Here is a 6,000-nt window from a genome sequence, read left to right as displayed (position 1 = left end):
TTTAAAAACAGTGACACTGTTTAGTAGTATATCATTGCCCATTTTTAAGAATCGCTCGAAATAAGTCCAGTGAAACCAATTCAGACTGGAGCTGATTCCAGGTTGTAGGAGCCATCACACTGAAAGCTTGCTTCCCTTTTTCAGTTAGAAAACGTGGAACATGCACAAGAAAAATGTTGTTAGAGTATAAAGAATGGGAATTAACAGATCTATGTAAGAGAGAGGTTAACACTTTATTTGAACGGGGTTGAATAAGACTGACATGACACTGTCATAAACACCTGTCATGAACATGAATAAGCCTTCATGAATATTTATGACTGTTGTCATAAAGAGTCATTCGGTAAATTATGACACTTTTAATACAAAGTTGACATTATTCAAAATGTCTTTGTTATGACAACTTGACATTAACCAAGAAATCATTACTGACATAAATTTGTTATAAAAGTATTACTGATTGCACTTTAAAAATTAGGTAACTTTATGTTATTAAAGATAAAGTTTAATCAGTAATGATTTTTCTGCACAAACATGCAGGAAGTCATGGCAGCACTTCAGTCTGAGCTTTTTTCTCTGGAGGATTGCATCGATTTTTTTTCCCTTTTTTTTTGTCTGTGTGATTGTTTGGATAGAGGCATACAACAGATAACAGCTGTAGGCTGAGTGACAGTCAATACAACAGGGATGCTTTTGTTCTGATGTCTGCTCAGTGGCCCGTTAGTCTCCATTAATACTGAGCGTTTCTTAAATGCTCTGAGTTTTCCTGAAGTCTAAGAACACCTGTGCTATCAAATATTTATCCAACAATCAAGTCTTCATTTTCAAACTTTTTATTGTTTGCATAAAAACAGTTTTTGACAAATAGGTGGTTAGAAATATTACAAACATGACTGGAAAAATTAAGAAACTTTTTTGTCAGAATATTGATCTTTTTATTACTGGGAAATTGTAAAGGTGAAAAAAGTGTTTCCATTATGGATTTGAGATGTAAACCAATTTTGATATGACTAAAATAACCACCCCATTCTAGAGCCGAAACTTTTTATACTCAAAAAAATGAACTTAGGGGGTTATTACATTAAAAAAAGAATATCATGTACTGTTAACACAATAATTTAATGTTTCAAAGGAAAACATGACAGAATCATGTTGGATAAACAATAAATTGAACAACTTCCCGGTTATGAAATCTAATCATGTTGAGATGACATGATTCATTAAAGTCAGACTGATGTTGTGCAGAAGACGTCAAGTGAGATCACGGGAGATCACGCGGGACCACGTGCTATTATGGGAAATCACACGAGGCCACGCGAGAGAATCGTTTGGGGTGCTTGGGAAAACCCCAGCGGCAATTATGAGCATAGACATAATATAAGAGTAGACCCCGCATTGGCTGCTCCGGCGCAGGAAATATGGCGGCCATCTTGGAGCGGTCGTTCCTCCTACTTTGCTCAACCAAAACAGCAGAAGATGCCTTAGCACTGAGGGATATTGTTGTTCGGATCGATGGACTATTGATGTGAGGGCTCCACAAACAACATTTCACAAGTAAGATGGACATATTATTGTGTTGTGATTAGAATATTACTACTATTTATGTCCACCGGCGCTATACCAACTAACATTAGCTACAGTGCTTGGTGTAATACCGGGTTCAGCCCGCTATGAAGGCTAACTGAGATTCCGTAAATCTAAAAACATTAATTATTCTCTAACATTGACTTAGATTATCTGACACAAGAGCCTACATTAGAAATGAAACAATGTAACATATATTATAAAATTTATGTCATAACATTCACCAGCAAAGTTTACACAGGTGGTAAAGACTATTATTTATATGCAATTCTTTCACTCTGTCAAAGTAAGATACACGATGTGAGGAAGAAGTGTGAAATATCTTTAAAGAGAGATGGATTCACTGCACAGCACGGATGAATCTCACATCGGATTTTGGACTCAATCTCAACTGCTGAATCACTCTGAAGCTAAAACTTGTCGGCTGAAAAACATATACATATATCTATATGTATGTATGTATGTATATACATACATAAAAACATGTATCCAATATCAGTATTAATCATTATTTATTTGTGTCATTATTAATCATTAATTATTTGTGTTTGTATAGTTATATAAATATGTATTGAAATACATATAATAATTTATTAAATAAATTATGAACGGCTGTGTGCTTTGTAATATGCTCATCATACATCAATATCAGAATATTCCATTCCTATTCTATTGTTGTAGCCACTAAGCATATTTAAATATGCTGAACTATGTATTAAAAACATACTTACAAAATACAATTGTTTATAAATGTAGCTTTGATAGATCTTTTAATATGGTTTCCATTAACAAAAAAGTGTGTTATGAACGATTAAATTCACTTGATACGTCATTGTGCCTGCTAAACACAAAGCCGAGTGGAGTGGTGGACCGCTCCAAGATGGCCGCCCTAAATCTCGTCAGCGACAATAGGTGAGAGCGGTCCATGCGGCGTCTATTCTTATATTGTGTCTATGGTTATGAGTATGGTTATGAGACTAACTTTTCCTGGCAGTATTGATACATAACCACAGTGTTAGATGTTTGGCCACGTTTATATTTAATTGATGTACTGAAGTCAGTGGCCATTGCTAACGTGTTAACATCAAACGAATTAATGGTTAGCTGTCAATTAATCAGAGTTTCTCTAACATTTGCACCATTTCCTGTTAGCTACATACTTGTGTCAAAATATTGAATTGTTATAAATGGTCATAGCATTTATAAAAAAAAATTAACATGTTTTAACAAAATTATTTTATGCTTCAAAGGCAAATGTGATAAAATCACGTCAAACATAAAATTCAACAACGTAGCGTTAATACAATGTATTCAAGTTGAAAGAAAGTGATTCAATTTAGTGAGCGTAATTTCCTGCCTTGAGGCTCTAGCGAGACTGGGATATCACACGAGATGCTAGCAAGATTACGGAAGATCACGAGAGATAAAGGTTTTGTGCCTGGGAAAACTTCAAAGGGATTTTTCAAGAGAAGCGGGAAGATTCCTGGTGTGCATCTGCCTAATTTGAAAAAGGTAAGATTCAATTTATTTTCACCCGTCTAAATCCAAATAAAAAGATGACATCAGACTTTTTAAAAAAAAATTTTCTACGTTTGGTCACGTTTCTATGTAACTAATTTGAGTCAGTGGCCAACATGTGCTAACTACACAGGAAGTGATGGTTAGCTGGCAATTAATTAGCGTTTCTCTCCCATTTTCTGCTTGATCCTTGCTTGTGTCACATTATTTATGTTTTGTAGATGAAGTATTGGAGTCTAAGAATGTGGACTTCATTTGGACTTGATGGTCTTTCTGGAAACCTAATGAGGGCACATGCAAAGAAAGGTGGAGTTCCGGGGAAATAAATCACATACTTTTACATTGGCACCAGGTATGATGCCAATGTAAAAGTAGCATTGAAAACTACTTCATTAAAGAAAGGACTTTATGCATCACATACTTAATTTTACTAGACGGATATGAACTGTGTTGAAAATGGTCTACTTTTCACATATTCCAATTCAGACATAAATATGTCTTAGGTGAAAGCTTCAGTTAGATGTTTAAATGAATTGTTAAATTAAATTTTAATTTGTCACTTTTACCAGCGGAGGCTCTGCGTTCAGGAAAGGTGAGGCAATAGAAAGCAGTCGAGTTGGAATTATTTAAAAACTGCAGATCACACTTAAACCGACACCCATTTCCATTGTGAGACAAAGAAGCTGGCATTTATACCTGCAGCAAGTTCCAACATATACCAGGTAAAGGGGTGATGAAACAAAACAAGAATTATTTACACAAGCCTAACACAAAACACTAAATGTGTCATGTTCCGTGTTTCCGTATGTTTATTTTTGAGTTCTCTGTGTTCAGTCCTGTGTTCCTGTGAGTCTCTGTCCTGTCCTCCCCGTTGATTGCTCCCCAGGTGTGTGTATTTAAACCCTCCTGTTGTCTGTGTTCCTCGTCGGGTCCTTGTCGTCGTTTGTCTAACGTCTCAGTGTTGTTCTCACTCGCCAGTAGAACTGTTAAGTCCTGGTTTGTGTTTGTTCCGTCTAGTCCGTTTTGACAGTTGCTACCGGTATCTAGCTGCGTGCTTGTTCCTGCCGTGCTGCCTGCCTTGGACTGTGTGTGTGCTTTATTATCATTAAATCTTCATCATCACCATAACCTGGGTCTCAGCGTCTCACCGCACCAACCACACCGTTCATGACAAAATGGTACCAATAAATATTTACATGCATGCTAGAGATGTGCCAATGAGGTTTTTCCTCCCGATTCTGATTCCGATCACCCACGAGGGCCGATCATGGCCAATCACTGATACCGATCACATAATTATTTTTTTTTAATCATAAACACTACTGGTTACATTATGTGGAAAAAGGAACCATGAATTCGCCTAAAATTAGACAAAAACTTGTTTTTAATAACTTTTTCCAAGAAGAAAACTAAACAAAACAGACATTGTGCAAATTGTACTGCTATCGGTAATACTATCTTTAACAGACTGAAAACATATGAAGGTTCTGAAGATGCAAAATGGCAAAATAAAACCTCTCAACATTGCCAAAAAAATTCAAGTATAAAACTTAACATTCAAAGGCAAATACAGGTTCCTTACAATAAACAATCTTGAGTTACTGAATGAAAACTTCCTGATAGCATGGCTAGCTGATTACTGCTAGTTCTGATTGGCTGTTTCTGACTGAGCAGAGTAATTATGCAGAACAGGGAGGAGATCGATTAATTTTTCAGAGATTATCTGTCTCATGTTAGGACAACGAAAGTTTTAAAACGTATGTAAAATGTATTTATTTTTTTAAGATAGATGCTGCAGCTTTAAACAGAGGTTCGGTGTGAGAGTCACTACCAGGTGGAGCAGAAGCGAAGCTCCGTCTGTGAAATATTACTACCTGTAGCGCGTAGCAGCGGTTCAACAGCGAGAACAGAACCAGCGTCTTACATCGCAGCTCGAAGACTTAAATAATTTTGCGGTTATTTGTTTAGCTTTCTGACCGTCATGCTAATCCGGGTTAGTGTTTGTAGCTGTGTGCTGCTTTACCTGCTATCTGATATGTCTTTTTTACTGCAGTGAGCCTCGATGTAGCCAAACTCTGTCAAGTACGACATTGTTTTTATGCCATATTAGATTTGTCGTGTTGATGCATTTTAACGTGCTTCACCCCACATGCTTCAATTTTCCGCCGCAACACGCAAACTTCCCCTTTCACTCAGTGCGTTATAGTTCCACACAACATTGCTTACGATTTGTTGCTGCGCGCTTGCGCAGTGCGAAGGAAAGAGGAGACCAGCTGCACAGGAAGGCTGCGAAATGAGATGCAGGTGATCGGTTTGTGTGATTGGCAACAAGAGACCGTGATCGGCAATCACCGATCATACACTTTTTCACGGAAATCGGCCGATTATGATCGGTGGCTGATCGATCGGCACACCTCTAATGCATGCAAATCATTAGAACTAAACTAATCTAAGGTAAATCAATGAATAGATATAACTCCTCGGAGTATTACTCCTCTTAATTGAAAATGGCAGGCTCCAGGAGCTTTAGCAGCACCTGGAGCATTTGTCTCCCTTTGCTGCTTCCTCCTGTTGAGACACACCCACAAAGGTAAGTACTCAAACAATTAGCAAACTCAAATTAAACCAAACAAACTGACATTTTCCCCACACTCCCCTGTACAGGAAGGATGGCCAGTCCCTCTGCCTGAAATAATGTTTAACTAAATGTGAATGTAACTGAAATAAAAAGCTGAAACAAAAAGCATTTGGTCTGTAAATAAACAAAACAAATAATGTCAATAATCATACATTAGGGATGGAGCCCCACACATGGCATGATGAAAGGAGAATAACAATTTTAAAGATCTTTCAAATAGACTGCAAGCCACCGATCACTTTTGTTGTGACTTCATTTGA

Source organism: Poecilia mexicana, unplaced genomic scaffold (assembly GCF_051168715.1).
Source record: "Poecilia mexicana isolate PSO_F unplaced genomic scaffold, ASM5116871v1 scaffold_15, whole genome shotgun sequence".
NCBI lineage: Eukaryota > Metazoa > Chordata > Actinopteri > Cyprinodontiformes > Poeciliidae > Poecilia > Poecilia mexicana.
The sequence above is the reverse complement of the archived record's forward strand: the minus strand, read 5'-3'. Positions refer to the sequence as shown.